The 18,929-nt window shown below is 39.2% G+C and overlaps 1 pseudogene; it reads right to left on the bottom strand.

Moving 5' to 3' along the window:
- Positions 1-3,151: 3,151 nt before the first annotated feature.
- LOC127648832 (delta-type opioid receptor-like) lies at positions 3,152-14,502 on the bottom strand (annotated as a pseudogene).
- Positions 14,503-18,929: the final 4,427 nt, after the last annotated feature.

Here is an 18,929-nt window from a genome sequence, read left to right as displayed (position 1 = left end):
CTGTATGTGAATCACTCATCGGAGCAAGCATAGGTAAGCAGAAATCAATGGACATAAACCAGTAAATAACTTCTCTGTCCTGCAGTTATTAGTCATTAGTTGTCAGCCTGTCTCACTGCACCCAGTTTTAGGTTGAATACGGGTAAAGTAGGACACTTTCTGATAGTTTGTCATTGCGGTTGTTTTTAAAATGTGATTCAGATCGCTACATTTATATATTTAAAAAACCGAGCAAGCTCAAAAGAGCTTATCTGAGCATTAATGATGGTCACCAATTCGTTTTATTGAAAGGCAATACCAGGGGCGTAGAGTCTAGGGGGGATATTCATATTCATGGTGTGAAGAGACATGAGGGGTGTAGAATAAGTGGGAGGCCCCGGGGCCCTGGTGAAACACCACAACTCTTATCGTTTCCTCACTTACCCGGTGTGGCAGGAAGGCGAGCCCCTGGCGCGAGAAGGCCGGACGGAAGGAGCCAGAGAGCGTGGCAGAGGCGGGAGTGGTGGCGTCCCCCCGCCAGAGGCTAACCCGCCCGCAGCGGTTCGTCCTCACTGAGCAAGGTCACCCGTCACCCCCCAACCAAATAATCAAAACAAGCAAGTGACCATGGGTGAGCATTTGCGCTCTCTGTGGGTGTATGCGCACAAACTGTGGGTGTATACTGTCATTTAAGATAATATTTTAACATTGCGCTAAGACAAAAGCAGGTCTGTTTTTAGCTTAAAGTCAAAAACTCGGTTTGTAGATTCCACCAAAAGTTGGTAATAAAATGTCCAAACTATCTATAGGCCATGGTTTATTTATCATTTATTTGTATTATTTTTATATTTACAATTGTTCTTACAGTATGATCTAATTTGTATTGGTATTGTTCCACCTGTTGTCGTAAAGTGACTCATAAGTCACTGCAAAAGAGGCCGATGGAAGAAGTTGGAGAGGGTAAAATGTTTGGATTTTTTATGATGTTTTCGACCACATTGCTTTTTTTTTATTTATTATATTTTCTCAGTGGTTAAGGCTCTGGGTTACTGACCAGAAGGTCGGGGGTTCAAGCCCCAACACTGCCAAGACACCACTGTTGGGCCCTTGAGCAAGGCCCTTGACCCTATCTGCTCCAGGGTTGCTGTCATGGCTGACCCTGCACTCTGACCCCAGCTTAGCTGGGATATGTGAAAAATAAATAATTTCACTGTATATATGCAGAAATGTATGTATAATGTGTGACAATTGATCAGTTTATATTTTGATATTTATATTTAAAGAATGTCCACATTTCTATTCTTCTAATTCAATGCATTGTCCATTTACGCGATGTATGTGCTGTCTTTGTTTATATCGCTGGTGCTTTACAGGGAATGGACTACAGAATAAAATAGGAGGCATGCAGTGCAATAACCGCAGAAGAACCTCAGAATTAAATTGCACTTGACCCAGCCCATTAGCACTATGCATGCAATTTCGACCAAACCCATTTGTGCCTAGAGTTAGTGCTTGCTTGCACGAAAATACCAAAACCTCATGGCCATGCCCACTTACTTTGTGCTCATGGCTTCTATTCACCCACTGTCTGAAACGCTCTGTTTTAGCTGCTGTCTTTTTAAAGTCCCCCTTTCCGAAAAGCCCAGTCTGCACTGATTGGTCAGCTGGCCCAGTCTGTTGATTGTGATTGGTCAACTGCTTAGAGCATGTGGCGGAAAAGTAATGGCCCTAAGCAGCCCTTAGACGGGCATTATGCAAATGTGTTACATAGTGAAATAGCTAAGTCACGGAAGTAATGGCTGGACTGCAAACCAGCGTTTCGGGCAGTTCAGTAGCAGTGTTTTCTGTGGGAGAGAGTAACTCCCTTTAGCGTCGACTTTGTGCTTTGTAAATTTGCAGACCTTTTACATGCACAAACATCTATATTACACACTAAAGGAAAGGTAAAATCCTAAAAAGCATAGTAGGGCCATTCTTACAAAAACAGACATTTGTTCTGCTTCTGTTTCCTGAATAAGCCCTTTAGTAAATATGAGTGCTTTTGCATGGGGAAAAACAAATCCCAGTAACCATAGCTACCCCGTTAATGCTGAAACATACTTCATGCTAGTACATGAACACGGACGTTTCTAGCTACGCAAGCTCAATTAGTGCGTAGTTGTGACCACATTTCTTAACGCAACGCAAGTATGCATTGCAGTCTCAACGTTGCCACAAGGGGCACTATAGCGAGATTCGTGTGAACTGTCCTCGTATACAGTGAGTTTTCTCTTTCAGGCATGGCGGAGCAACAGTTTGAAGAGAATATTGCTGAGCATGTTTAAGTTAATAGATTCATGGCAATGTACTTATGTAGGAACATATCTAGATTAATGGCACACACTGATGAAGGTAACTCTATCGCCCCCTTGAGGCCACAGAAACGCAAGAATGCATGTTACGCAAGTTCAACCAGACAGCACGTTGTCAATGCATTTGCCAAGCTCGCTTCTTCATACGCATAGGCATGTGATTCTGGCCTTACACAAATGGTGAAAATCTAACATTTTTGGCTATTTTTTAAAAGAAAACAAAATAAGGAACGTTCCTACAGTACCATCTGACATATTCAAGGTTGATGCACCATCTAGATGTGGCAGGACGGGGCAGTCAGCACAACTCCAGCTGTACAGGCAACATGCTTCGCCAAAGATGCCGGTTGTACAAAGGTGCCTCAGTTTGTTCCTGGGAGGCAGCAGATGTCCTAGCCCCACCCCCACCCTAATTATAACCATATGGATCCTGTAAGGCTGAGTAGCCTGCCAGGAACAATGCATGGCACCTTTCACCCATTGCGGCCTTCCACCGACACGCTTTTATGATGTGATACATGCGTTTAATTTGATTAGTTAATCTGCGCATCATGTAATTAACTTAATGTCAATTTAATCAATTGACAGCCCTAATAATTTTCTATTTTGGAAAGATGCTGCTGTGGTTTTAGGCTTTATAAGGCTTTTTTTTTTGCCTTTAATTTCCACGAAAGTCGTGTCAGGAGACGGGAGAGCAGGATTAGGATGAATGTCGGATTCAAACCTGCATCCCCGTGAGGACTGTACGTGTTGCGAGCCCATTCACTACTCACTATGCCACAGCTTTGACCATCTTTAATTCTCTTAAGTCTTTCCTTCTTTTCCTCAGCCCAATAAAGATGATGACGTGCCCCCCTCACTTTTTACATCGTCCCTGTGCCCCTGGATGCACCACGATCAAAGCGCAGAAGAAACCTGCGTCAATCCTAATGTGTTGGAGTCCTCCTTCCCGGCCTGCGTTATGGAGGACAGTTCCACTGCTAGTCATGCCGGCTTTGCTGCTCTGGGTGGAGTCTCTGCGATCTGGGGAAGTTCCCTGGATGCCATGACCCTTCCTCCAATTACCCCCAAGCCACCTCCAGCCTGTCCTCTCATGGGTAAACAAAAGTCCCTGAAACATCTCTTGAAGTTCTCGTCCAGGAACGCGTAAAGAACAGGGTTCAGGCTGCTGTTGGTGTAACCCAGCGCGACGCACAGGAAGTAGGCAGCCATGACGGATGTTGTTTCCGGAACAGTGACTAGGGCTTTGAGTAAGATGAATATGTGAATGGGTGTCCAGCAGATGATGAAGGCAGCTACGACCACGAGGACGAGACGAGTGATACGACGAAGGTTGCGGTCTTTCTCTCGAGAGCCTGAGAGTAAACGGACACTGCGTAGACGGAGCAGCATGAGCGAGTAGCAGACGCTGATGATGAGGACAGGCGCAACGAAAGCAAAGACGAAGACGCAAATCTTCATGAGGGTGTCCCAGTATTCGTATGGATCAGGGAACTGGAGGGCGCATTCAGTGGTGCCTGAGAAAAAAGAAATTGAAGAAAATGAGGAATAAAAGAGGACAGAGTAGAAATTAAAAGCATCATCACATCAAACTTTGAATAGTGGCGTGACAAAGCCTCGTATGAATGTTTAATTAAAACAGTCTGAAGACTAGTTTGAAGGTGATATAAGCCTTATGTAGTTTTAATAGACAGTTTGAATAGAGATTTTAAGTATTTAGGCCTTGAAATGCTGCTAAATAGTTGCTAAGGTGTCCTTAGCAGTTTCGAGGCAGTTACTAATGGTCAATTTAGTAACTCTAGGCAGTTACTTAAGGGCGTAGGCTACATAGGGTTGACACCCATCCCATAAAATACAGGATCATCCTGTATTTAAAGATGAAATGATGTTCCCTTCAATACAGGATGCGATTTGTCCCATATTTAAGCTGGTCAGACAGCGAAATCGTTCCAGATTGTTAACTTAATAATGATAACGTTGGGGACCGTCTGAAAAGTCCATACATTGTGCTAAAACATGCTAATACTGTGGAGGGTGTGGTAAGGGACCGTCTGAAAAGTCCATACATTATGCTAAAACATGCTAATACTGTGGAGGGTGTGGTAAGGGACCGTCTGAAAAGTCCACACATTATGCTAAAACATGCTAATTCTGTGGAGGGTGTGGTAAGGGACTGTCTGAAAAGTCCACACATTATGCTAAAACATGCTAATACTGTGGAGGGTGTGGTAAGGGACCGTCTGAAAAGTCCACACATTGTGCTAAAACATGCTAATACTGTGGAGGGTGTGGTAAGGGACCATCTGAAAAGTCCACACATTATGCTAAAACATGCTAATACTGTGGAGGGTGTGGTAAGGGACCGTCTGAAAAGTCCACACATTATGCTAAAACATGCTAATACTGTGAAGGGTGTGGTAAGGGACCGTCTGAAAAGTCCACACATTATGCTAAAACATGCTAATACTGTGGAGGGTGTGGTAAGGGACCGTCTGAAAAGTCCACACATTGTTTTAAAACATGCTAATACTGTGGAGGGTGTGGTAAGGGACCGTCTGAAAAGTCCACACATTGTTTTAAAACATGCTAATACTGTGGAGGGTGTGGTAAGGGACCATCTGAAAAGTCCATACATTATGCTAAAACATGCTAATACTGTGGAGGGTGTGGTAAGGGACCGTCTGAAAAGTCCACACATTGTGCTAAAACATGCTAATACTGTGGAGGGTGTGGTAAGGGACCGTCTGAAAAGTCCATACATTATGCTAAAACATGCTAATACTGTTGAGGGTGTGGTAAGAGACCATCCGAAAAGTCTGTACATTATGCTAAAACATGCTAATACTGTGGAGGGTGTGGTAAGGGACCGTCTGAAAAGTCCACACATTGTGCTAAAACATGCTAATACTGTGGAGGGTGTGGTAAGGGACCGTCTGAAAAGTCCATACATTATGCTAAAACATGCTAATACTGTTGAGGGTGTGGTAAGAGACCATCTGAAAAGTCTGTACATTATGCTAAAACATGCTAATACTGTGGAGGGTGTGGTAAGGGACTGTCTGAATCATCTGCACATTATGCTAAAACATGCTAATACTGTGGTGGGTGTGGTAAGGGACCGTCTGAATAGTCCGCACATTATGCTAAAACATGCTAATACTGTGGAGGGTGTGGTAAGGGACCGTCTGAAAAGTCCACACATTGTGCTAAAACATGCTAATACTGTGGAGGGTGTGGTAAGGGACCGTCTGAAAAGTCCACACATTGTGCTAAAACATGCTAATACTGTGGAGGGTGTGGTAAGGGACCGTCTGAAATGTCCATACATTATGCTAAAACATGCTAATACTGTTGAGGGTGTGGTAAGGGACCATCTGAAAAGTCTGTACATTATGCTAAAACATGCTAATACTGTGGAGGGTGTGGTAAGGGACCGTCTGAAAAGTCCACACATTGTGCTAAAACATGCTAATACTGTGGAGGGTGTGGTAAGGGACCGTCTGAAAAGTCCACACATTGTGCTAAAACATGCTAATACTGTGGAGGGTGTGGTAAGGGACCGTCTGAAAAGTCCACACATTGTGCTAAAACATGCTGATACTGTGGAGGGTGTGGTAAGGGACCGTCTGAAAAGTCCACACATTGTGCTAAAACATGCTAATACTGTGTAGGGTGTGGTAAGGAACCGTCTGAAAAGTCCATACATTGTGCTAAAACATGCTAATACTGTGGAGGGTGTGGTAAGGGACCGTCTGAAAAGTCCATACATTGTGCTAAAACATGCTGATACTGTGGAGGGTGTGGTAAGGAACCGTCTGAAAAGTCCACACATTGTGCTAAAACATGCTAATACTGTGTAGGGTGTGGTAAGGAACCGTCTGAAAAGTCCATACATAATGCTAAAACTAGGGATGTCAGTCACTAAGACAGTGACTCAAAGTGATTATCAAAAGCTGCTATTTAATTTTATAAGTATGTGCTCTGTATATGCCTCGTGCTACAACGTGAATTTGCACTGTTTACTGTCATCTGCTACAAACAGAGCGTGCGATGCTCATGATGGCGTTTGCCCTGTAAGAGCCTTGGAAGAGCGCAACACTGTCTCCACACATTCACAAGTGCTCACATTTGAAGCACACGGCATATGTAAACTGTTTATTTATCTCATTAAATTGCAGCTTTTGCGGTTAAATAATCACACTAGGACATAATGTGATTTTAATTTGTGGGGTGAATGTTTAGGTAATGACATTAGCATGTCAGATGGTATCGTTGTTTGGTATCGGATCATTTTTACGAGCACGATACCAGTATCGGTATCAGGACTTCCCTATCTAAAACTGTGGCTTTTTTTTCATTGATAAACAGAAGGTGCGAAATACTTGATAAAGACAAGAAGTACAGGTGAAGGAAAAATAATACATAAATAAAATAAAGCTGCTGTAAGCGATTTTGGCTGTTCTAGAATTTCCACAAGATGAGCCGTTGAATAAGCCACACCCCCTCTTTCCAAAACCCCGCCTTCTAACGAAACCAAACGAGCGTTATTGAGACCGTCACGAGCAGAAATGTTTGTCCAAAACAACAGCCGCAAAATAGCGCCCTAAACTGACATCAAATCGCATTTAAGCCTCAATAATTCGCTGCAACTACAATACTTTGATAACGAGAAAAATGATCTACAGACTGAAAGCGTCAGAGACCGTTGGTTGGCTGTTTATAGACTCTAAAGCTGTCCTAGGGAACGGTGAGATATCTCAGGACACTTATTTCATTCATATCTTTCAGCGAGTAGGATACATCTGACACTGGGACCATTCTCAAAGAACAACGCAAACACAACAATAAATGCAAACCACCACGTTGGCCACTATGTGGAGCCGATGTCATAGGTTCGACACAGAGGCACACTGTAAATGGGCCTTAAAGTTTTTTAAGTGGTTGCTAGGAAGTTGCTCATGTGTCCTGACTGTTGGTATATGGCTACTACGGTTTTCTAAGAAGTTGCTAGGGCATGGCAAGGTGGTTTTCAAGGGTACTCTGAGTGGGTGTTATGCAGTTGCTAATGTGTTCTAAGTGGTTGCTAGGATATTGCTTAGATGGTTTTAGTGGTTGCTAGAGTGTTATTAAATAGATGCTACAGTTTTCTGAGTGATTACATGATAGTTGTTAGGCCACTGTTGAGTGGTGGCTAAGCGGTTGTTTACGAGAGACATGCAGAGTTTCAGTTCCTGTAGAAGCTTTTAATGGAAGTCTATTGAATTGTTGATTGTCAGCTAAGTTTGGTGGATGTACGGAAAAAGCCCAAGTTTGTCAAGGAAGCATACTAAGGATATGACTCTGCAAGCCTGGATGGACAATCGGTACATAAATGAAAGATTTTACATAGATCATACGGTGAGATCCGTAAGCAAAGTTACTGGCGTCATTTTTACTCATACCATTATTAGTCTGCGTCCCTCCCAGTACCATGGCTGGAATTCCTGCTGCTGATGATAGTACCCATATTCCCACATTGATGCCCTTGGCGTTGAGTGGAGTGCGGAAATCCAGGGCTTTAACAGGATGGCACACTGCCACATATCGATCCACACTCATCATAGTGAGAGTGAAGATACTAGTAAACATGTTGTAGTAGTCAATGGAGATGAAGACTTTGCACAAGACTTCACCGAACGGCCACGAGTTCAGCAGGTAGTTGGCGCTCTGGAAAGGCATCGTGGTGGTGACCAAAGCATCGGCTAATGCCAGGTTGAATATGTAGATGTTGGTGGCTGTTTTCATCTTGGTGTACCTGTGGAGGGTAAAATGTGAAATTTAGGGTTTTATAAGAAGTGACAAGTCTCCAAGCGTGCTAATTAATGGTGACACCTGGGGGTGTAGATGCAGCATTGTGCAAAATCGTATGAGCAAGCAATAACGTTCGGGATTATCGTGATGAAGCGGGTAATATTCGGCTGGTCACAACATGTCGGCCCTTATAAGATGCCCCACTTCATGTAATATAAAGTGCTGCAAGTGATGTATTTTTTCTTATGGAGTAGCACACAGAAATGGGACAGTTACTACATGTGTACACTGATTCAGGACGTTGGGGAATTGTTTTCTTACCTTGTGTGTGCATTAGGAGTGATCAAAAGCTATCGCAGGGATCGCAGGCTTCAGCATAAGAAGAGTTATTCATATTGGATTACATTATTTTTGCTTTGTGGAATTTCATCCCGTCATTCTAAATCAGTTTCATGAAAGAACAGGTTGATTTGCGCATCAACATTACTAAAAAAAAAAAAAAAAAGGAAAAAAAAATAATAATTTGGACCCAAACATCGAGGTTACAGTGAGACACGTACAATGGAAGTAAATGGGGACAATTTTTGGAGGGTTTAAAGGGATAGTTCACCCAAAATTGAAAAGTTTCTCATCATTTACTCACCCTCATGCCATCCCAGATGTGTGTGACTTTATTTCTTCAGCAGAACACAAACAAAGATGTTTAGAAGAATATTTCAGCTCTGTAGGTCCTTACAATGCAAGACTTTTGTAGCTCCAAAAACACATAAAGGAACAATAAAACTCCAGTGATTAAATCCATGTCTTAAGAAGCTATAAAATAGGTTTTTATTTTACTGTCAATCTCCACTTTAACTTTCACTTTCAGATAAGAAAGTTCAGCTAAACAGGCACCACATGTGACTTTCAGATGTAAAAGTGAAAGTGGAGATTTAAAGTTAAAAAGGACTTAAATCTTGATCTGTTTCTCACCCAGAGCTACTAAATCACTTCTGTAGACATGGATTAAACCACTGGAGTCGTATGGATTACTTTCTATGTTTCCTTTATGTGATTTTTGGAGCTACAAAGTTCTGGTCATCATTCACTTGTATTGTGTTTATTACTTTAGGCCCGTTTAGCGGATGACCAACTGGCCCGCTCAGTTCTCCCCATGGCTAATCCACCGCTGAACGGCCCCAAAGTGCGTCGGCCCACCGGGAAAATGCCCGGTATGCCAGATTACCAGTCCAACCCTGCTTGCATTGTATGAAACTACAGAGCTGAGATATTTGTCTAAAAATCTTAATTTCAGTTCAGCAGATGACAGAAAGTCAAACACATTTGGGATGGCATGAGGGTGAATAAATGAGGCGAGAATTTTCATTTTTGGGTGAACTGTCCTCGATATATGAAGCTCATAATTTCATAGAAGCACTTACATTAATTCCTGTTAAAGCTCATGAATTTATTCTTTACATAGTCATTTTTAAGGTTGTTTTATGGTTTACGGTGTTACGTCTCCATGGCAACGAAGTTGTAAAATTAAATGGAGAGCAAATTGAGGCTTTTACTGAAGTCTCTGGCTTATTCGGAGAAAAAGACCCCAGTAATCTCGCACGTGTCTCGTCTACAGTTTCAGAACAGATCTCAACAACTGTCTGTTGTCGGATTTGCCAAGAGACCAAAGTCTGCAATTTAATCATCAGATTTTTACAAGATCAAATTATCTAGGCTATAATGTCCAGTTTGAGCTCTATGCTCAACAGAAGCCTTTATTTTGGTCACACATTATACATACAGTTTTGCATATATACAGTGAAATACAGTATTTGTTTTCATATATCCCAACTAAGCTGGGGTCAGAGTGCAGGGTCAGCCATGATACAGCCCCTGGAGCTGATAGGGTCAAGGGCCTTGCTCAAGGGCCCAACAGTGGCATCTTGGTCATGCTGGGGCTTGGTGCTGGTCAGTAATAATAGTGCATAATGTCTAATAATACATCTTATAATATGTCATAAACAATTGTAACCACAATTATAATACATTATAAAACTGACCTATTCATTGTTATACCTTAGAGTATAATGCATTATAACACCAGTGACATCCACATTTTATCTGCAAAAGTTATAATATTTTATATACTGTATATAGGCATGCTTTAGATAAAGTGACAAAAGCAATGTCTTATAAACATCCATAAGAGATTTGCAATTGGTTTTAAGACATTACACATGCACATAATACAAAATAACGTAAAATTTGGGATATCATGAAACATATGTGTAAAGCTATAAGGTTAAAACATATCAGAAACTCTAAATATGTCATGTTGATCACACAAGTAGCCAATCGTCTAGGGTGTAAACATAACATAAAATTGGAAGTGGCTTGTGTTATAATGCATTATACTCTTAAGTATAACTATGAATGGGCCTGGGTAGCTCAGCGAGTATTGACGCTGAGTAGCACCCCTGGAGTCATGAGTTTGAATCCAGGGTGTGCTGAGTGACTCCTGCCAGATCTCCTAAGCAACCAAATTGGCCCGGTTGCTAGGGAGGGTAGAGTCACATGGGGTAACCTCCTCATGGTAGTGTTTAGGGGTTCTCGCTCTCAATGGAGCGTGTGGTGAGTTGTGTGTGGATTGTGAAGAGTAGCATGAGTCTCCACATGCTTTGAGGCTCCGCGGTGTCATGCACAACGAGTCACGTGATAAGATGTGCGGATTGACTCTCAGAAGTGGAGGCAACTGAGACTTGTCCTCTGCCACACGGATTCAGGTGAGTAACCGCACCACCACGAGGACCTGCTAAGTAGTGAGTATTGACTACTTATGAGAAGTTATTTATGAGACATTATGGATGCAATATTATGCATGTATAATGTCTTAACAATGCATTATAAATATGGGCTTCATAAAAAGTGTTACCAAAAAATGTTCGCTGGGCACACGCATCCCATTGTGGTATTTTCCCATCCATCTCTCTTATCGCCGCAGCTCCCGTCCACACACATACTTGCAGAGTTTTGATTTATCAGACACTAGTGACATAAATAGAGTTCTAGCTGCAGGGAACTACAGCAGTGCTATTAAACATCACTGAGTCAGCATTCAGAGACTTACAGGCTAGAGAATCACGGCATGAAAACATAATTAATGCCACACAAATGTACAAGACTGCATGTTGGCCGATGTACAGCGGGCTAACACTACATGTACACAAACATGCAGCTCACAACTTTAAGCAGCACTAGATTATGACCGCTCACGTTAAACCTAAGCCTTTAATTCATGTTTTTCAACCGACAAGACAAATCTGTAATTCCGTAAATCTGTAAGTCACTGAAATTAATAAAAAGAAAAGGGGGAAATCCATCCTGACTTTCATCCGTGAAATGAAAAGGGAAATCTCTTGGGAGGAAAAATGAGATTTCAAAGAATCTGTCATCTGAATACTGGTCTACATACATGTACAGACCCTTAAAACATGGAGGGATTGAAAGAGAGGAAATGTAAATGTGGCCGGTTAAAGCTCTTCACTGGGTGGATATCTGGCAGCACATTAAACAACAACAACAACAACAACAAAAACGGCAATAAATAAATAATTATAAAGACAGAACTTGGGAATATCTTTGGTTTATGGTATACTATGTGATGACTTGTATTTCAGGTAACTGATTAAGGCTGTTCTTCAACTTTAGACAATTTTGTATTATAAAAATGATTATTTTTGCTTTATGATGTCACATTGAAACTTTTACTCCGCCTTTGTTTATTTCTGCAACTTTTCAATAGCCTAGAACCCCCTTCACAATAAATATTTCAATATTTATTGTGTAAGGTTGCATTTGTTAACATCAGTTAATGCAAAACTCGCAGGTAACAATAAACGACATGTTTGCAGCATTTATTAATCTTCGTTAATGTCGATTTCTACATGATACATTTGCACATTAAAAGTTGCATATGTTAACATTATCTAATGCATTGTGAACTAATATGAACAAATAATGAACAATAGTATTGTGATCCATTAACATACATTACCCAAGATTGATGCATCCTGTTCAAAATCATTTTTCATTGTTAGTTCATGATACGTAACTAATGTAAACCAATAGAAATTACTGTAAAGTGTTTCCATCATTTTTAACAGACTTTAGTGTACTTGTTAGCCAAGCAGACAACAGGGTCAGTGAAGAGCAAAGTTTGAAGGTAAAGATCACTTGCGCACCGAATATTTTGTGTGTTATTTTCCAATCAAGTTGTGATTTTGTCCAAATCGGCAAAAAGTATGAAAGATTATTTCGTTGTGTGTATTGAGAGTAAAATGCTACAGCGGGCCAATGAGCTTTACCGAGTGACAAAGGAGTCTGTCATTTTTATGCCATTAATGTTTAAAATGTTATTAAACAATATCAATATTAAATGTGAGGAAATATTATATAAAATTTTACATAAGTGATGCATGTATTTCGGACACTGTTAGTAGACAAATTCACTAACCTAGTGAGAGTGTGAATTAATGTTTTAAAGGGACAGTACACCCAAAAATGAAAATTCTCTCATCATTTACTCACCCTCATGCCATCCCAGATGTGACTTTCTTTATTCTGCTGAACACAAATGAAGATATTTAGAAGAATATTTCAGCTCTGTAGGTCCTTACAATGCAAGTGAATGGTGACCAGAACTTTGAACGGTCCATAAAGCACATAAAGGCAGCATAAAAGTAATTTATACGACTCCAGTGGTTTAATTCATGTCTTCTGAAGTGATATAAGTGTGGGTGAGAAACAGATCAATATTTAATATTTTATAATAAATATTTACTTCCACATTCTTCTTTTGTTTTTAGTGGTTCACATTGGGCAGATAGGAGAATGTATAGTAAACAAGGACATAAATATTGATCTGTTTCTGACCCAAAGCTATCATATCACTTCTGGAGACATGGATTAAACCACTGGAGTCGTGTGGATGACTTCAATGTGTGACTTTTGGAGATTCAAAGTTCTGGTCACCATTCACTTGCATTGTATGGACCTACAGAGCTGAGATATTCTTCTAAACATCTTCTTTTGTGTTTTGCTGAAGAAAGAAAGTCAAACACATCTGGGGTGGCATGAGGGTGAATAAATGATGAGAGAATTTTCCCTTTATATGAGTTTCCTTTCTAAAAGTCCTAAAGTGCCCATAAGTTGAAGAAAATCACTTTTTAGGGGTGCTGCTTGTCAGGAAAACAGAATTGGATACTGTACCTGATAATGACGTACATAACGAGACAGTTTCCTACGAGCCCAACCACGAACACCATCGAGTAAACTGCCGTGATGACCGGAATCAACGGCGACATGCCCTCATGCATCAAACCCCCGCCGAACGTCGCGTTATTACGCGCGTCAGTGTCACCCGCCAGAGACGCGTTGAGTCCGCAGTCATCTAGCATGGACTGGCACTTTTCCTCTTTAAATATTTCCACCACATTTGAGTCCATGTTTGTGTGTGGAGAGAGCCTGAAGGCAGGAGAGAAATTAAAAGGCGTGAGAAAGACGTCAAGTCAGAATACTTAAACAAACAGCCCATATTAAAATAAATAAATAAAACAAATGGGCTTTGAGTACAAATAAAACTAACACACACACACACACGCGCGACACACACGAGCGCGCGCGCGCACTCGCTCTCTCTCTCTCTGGGAAATATTTTATGGACGTTTACAAAACATAAATATAACGTTCTTATAACTAAAAATCAGAAAAAAAGGAATACATTGGAGAGAAAAAAATTAATTCAGTTTATTTAGTGGTATCTCATTTGATTAACAGAGGACTATTCTTTGATCAAATGAGATACCATTTTAATTTGAGATTAAATTCCATTTGCATTCTTTCCTTCCTTTCAAGATTCCAAAAATTCTTCAACTTGGTTCAATTTCTTACTAAAATGTATCATTTAAAAATATATATATATATATTAATATATATATATATAAATATTGCTCTGTCTTCCACAAAACATTAAATGTTAAAATATATCAAATATCATTTGAAACATAATTTTCAAACTTGATAAGTATCACTGGGGGTGTTAACACAGGACGCGTTCTTGAGTTCACAAACAGCTGTACGGAGCGCAACAGAAAAGACGCGAGACCCGTTTTTATAAGATGAACTGTTTTACAGTACGCTGAATTAACAATGAGACGCGACGCAGCAGACAAAGTCTTCCGTAAGACGCATGTTTAGTTAGACAATTAAAAACAGCGTAGACTGAACGTAAGAACGCGTCCTGTGTGAACGACCCTTTAGATCTTAAACAAGTGCACTTACTTGACAACAGAACGACAGTAATGTTGCGCTCGAGGCTCCTCGCGTGCGGCGGACTGACACCCGGTAAACTTCTGCCGTTAGTGGACGACCCTCGACGCGACAGTCTCAAGATTTCCCTCTCTCTCTCCCCCCTCCCTCTCTTCATTCTTTTCCAACATGACATCAGTACCCACAACTATCACCGCAGAAAAGCGCTCATCTCTCGAGATGAGTCAAAATACACTAGACATCAAGTGCGTAATCACCCACAAATAAACAATGAGAGAAAAAGTGGTATAGCTGTACACATAAAGCATCCTCACAATAGATGAGTGTTCATGGCGTTATCCAACCCATCTGAGTGCTGCTGTATGGGAATGGACATTTTAAATGCATATGAGCAGAGAGTAATGTCAGAATGAATTTAATAGAATAGAACAGAACAGATCAGAATAGAATAGAATGGCTTAATCTAGAATAAAATGACATGACTGAAATAGAATGACCAAAATAGAACAGAATAGAATTAGAATAGAATAACCATAAAAAAAAACAATAGAACAGAATATAAGGACCAAAAGAGTACAGAATAGAATTGTGCCATTATGTCATGAATGAAATAGAATATAACATAATAGACCAGAAAGAACAGAAAATAATTAGAACAGAATGACCAAAAAATGGAACATAATGACACAACTGAAATAGAACAGAATAGAATAGAATAGAATAGAATAGAATGACCAAAATAGAAAATATTATAATTAGAATAGAAGGACCAAGATTGAATATAATGGCATGACTGAAATAGAATAGAATACAAAAGTTTAGAATATAATCAAATAGAATGAGCAAAACAGAAAAGAAAAGAATTACCAAAATAAAATAAAGTGACATGAATGAAATAGAATATAGTTTGAATAGAAGGTCCAAAATAGAATAAAACAGAATGACCAATATAGAACAGAAATTTATTTAATATAGGACCAAAATAGAATAGAAGGACATGACTGAAATAGAATAGAATAAAACAGAATAGTATTTGGATAGAAGGATCAAAATAGCATAGAATGGAATGTCTGAATAGATAAGAACAGAATAGAATAACATAGCAATTCCAAAATAGACCAGAAAAGAATTAGAATAGAATGAGCAAAATAGAATAGAATGACACGACTGAAACAGAATAAAACAAAACAGAATACTATTTGAATAGAAAGATCCAAATAGAATAGAATAACATAGAAAGAGCAAAATAGAATAGAAAATAATTTGAATAGAATGAGCAAAATAGAATATCATGACAGGACTAAAAATTAATAGAAGAAAACAGAATGCAATGTGTATAGAAGGACCAAAATAGAATAGAATGGCATGTTGGAAATAGAGCTGAATAGATAAGAACAGAATAGAATAAAACAAAAAGACCAAAATAGACCAGAAAAGAATGATAATAGAATGACCAAAAAAGAATAGAATGACACGACTGAAATAGAATAGAATAAAACTTGAATAGATAGATCAAAATAGAATAGAATAACATAGAAAGACCAAAATAGAACAGAAAAGAATTATAATAGAATGACCAAAAAAGAATAGAATGACACGACTGAAATAGAATAGAATAAAACTTGAATAGATAGATCAAAATAGAATAGAATTACATAGAAAGACCAAAATAGAACAGAAAAGAATTATAATAGAATGACCAAAAAAAGAATAGAATGAAACAAATTAAATAGAATAAAACTTGAATAGATAGATCAAAATAGAACAGAATAACATAGAAAGACCAAAATAGAACAGAAAAGAATTATAATAGAATGACCAAAAAAAGAATAGAATGACACGACTGAAATAGAATAGAATAAAACTTGAATAGATAGATCAAAATAGAATAGAATAACATAGAAAGACCAAAATAGAACAGAAAAGAATTATAATAGAATGACCAAAAAAGAATAGAATGAAACGAATTAAATAGAATAAAACTTGAATAGATAGATCAAAATAGAATAGAATAACATAGAAAGACCAAAATAGAACAGAAAAGAATTATAATAGAATGACCAAAAAAAGAATAGAATGACACGACTGAAATAGAATAGAATAAAACTTGAATAGATAGATCAAAATAGAATAGAATAACATAGAAAGACCAAAATAGAACAGAAAAGAATTATAATAGAATGACCAAAAAATAAGAATAGAATAAAACTTGAATAGATAGATCAAAATAGAATAGAATAACATAGAAAGACCAAAATAGACCAGAAAAGAATTATAATAGAATGACCAAAAAAGAATAGAATGAAACGAATTAAATAGAATAAAACTTGAATAGATAGATCAAAATAGAATAGAATAACATAGAAAGACCAAAATAGAACAGAAAAGAATTATAATAGAATGACCAAAAAATTATAGAATGACATGACAGAAATAGAATAGAATAAAGCAGAATGCTATTTGAATAGAAAGATCCAAACAGAATAGAATAAAATAGAAAGATCAAAATAGAATAGAAAAGAATTTGAATAGAATGAGCAAAATAGAATAGAATGACACGACTGAACAAGAATAGAATAAAACAGAATACAGGTGAAACTCGAAAAATTAGAATATCGTGCAAAAGTTCATTAATTTCAGTAATTCCACTTAAAAGGTGAAACTAATATATTATATAGACTCATTACAAGCAAAGTAAGATATTTCAAGCCTTTATTTGATATAATTTTGATGATTATGGCTTACAGCTTATGAAAACCCCAAATTCAGAATCTCAGAAAATTAGAATATTGTGAAAAGGTTCAGTATTGTAGCTCAAAGTGTCACACTCTAATCAGCTAAACACCTGCAAAGGGTTCCTGAGCCTTTAAATGGTCTCTCAGTCTGGTTCAGTTGAATTCACAATCATGGGGAAGACTGCTGACCTGACAGTTGTGCAGAAAACCATCATTGACACCCTCCACAAGGAGGGAAAGCCTCAAAAGGTAATTGCAAAAGAAGTTGGATGTTCTCAAAGTGCTGTATCAAAGCACATTAATAGAAAGTTAAGTGGAAGGGAAAAGTGTGGAAGAAAAAGGTGCACAAGCAGCAGGGATGACCGTAGCCTGGAGAGGATTGTCAGGAAAAGGCCATTCAAATGTGTGGGGAGCTTCACAAGGAGTGGACTGAGGCTGGAGTTACTGCATCAAGAGCCACCACACACAGACGGGTCCTGGACATGGGCTTCAAATGTCAAACGTCTTACCTGGGCTAAAGAAAAAAAGAACTGGTCTGTTGCTCAGTGGTCCAAAGTCCTCTTTTCTGATGAGAGCAAATTTTGCATCTCATTTGGAAACCAAGGTCCCAGAGTCTGGAGGAAGAATGGAGAGGCACACAATCCAAGATGCTTGAAGTCCAGTGTGAAGTTTCCACAGTCTGTGTTGGTTTGGGGAGCCATGTCATTGGCTGGTGTTGGTCCACTGTGCTTTATTAAGTCCAGAGTCAACGCAGCCGTCTACCGGGACATTTTAGAGCACTTCATGCCAAAAGTACCAAAACGTGGTTCAATGACCATGGTATTACTGTGCTTGATTGGCCAGCAAACTCGCCTGACCTGTATTGCCAAGAGAAAGATGAGAGACATGAGACCAAACAATGCAGAAGAGCTGAAGGCCGCTATTGAAGCATCTTGGTCTTCCATAACACCTCAGCAGTGCCACAGGCTGATAGCATCCATGCCACGCCGCATTGAGGCAGTAATTAATGCAAAAGGGGCCCAAACCAAGTACTGAGTACATATGCATGATTATACTTTTCAGAGGGCCGACATTTCTGAAAAGAAATAGACTGAAATAGAGCTGAATAATGATTTAATTGTAGTAGACACTTAATCGTTTCACATTTCAAATTTGATTCATGCATATTTAGTGAGACGTGATCAATGGCACCTCCAAGATTAACTTGCCATAATTCCAGAGCATTACAAAGACACATATTCATAAATACAAAAAGAGAAAGTGAGTGAAAAGGGACAGCGAGACCATGTTAACATCAATTATTCAGAGAACAAATCCTCTGCCGTGTTTCATGTTCAGTTACTGATGCACAAACTGCTTTTTTGGGTCATGCCAACCTACTGATAGTGTGTGAGAGAGACCGTGTGTCTGTACAAGTCTCTTTAGGCACCTTTGCACAACTGAGTTAAAGGGACAGTTCACCAAAAATGACAATTCTGTCATTTACTCCACCTCATTTCTAAGATATGGCTAGTTGGTCTTGTTGTTCCCTAACATTGTAATGTAGTCCTGAAACACAAATAAATGTAAAGCTTGTCTGTCATCTCACGCAACAAGACCCCTTTCCCTTGTTTTCTATCTTTGTGTGTGTGTGTGTGTGTGTGTGTGTGAGAGAGAGAGAGAGAGAGAGAGAGAGAGAGAGAGAGAGAGAGAGAGAGAGCTGCATTGGCTCAGTAGTAGAGTAAAACACTCACCAGGAGGGTAATGAGTTTAAATGAGGTTGTTTATT

This window comes from Xyrauchen texanus, chromosome 1, assembly GCF_025860055.1.
Source record: "Xyrauchen texanus isolate HMW12.3.18 chromosome 1, RBS_HiC_50CHRs, whole genome shotgun sequence".
Classification (NCBI taxonomy): domain Eukaryota; kingdom Metazoa; phylum Chordata; class Actinopteri; order Cypriniformes; family Catostomidae; genus Xyrauchen; species Xyrauchen texanus.
Note: the sequence above shows the minus strand (reverse complement) of the source record. Positions and strands in the feature narration are given on the sequence as shown.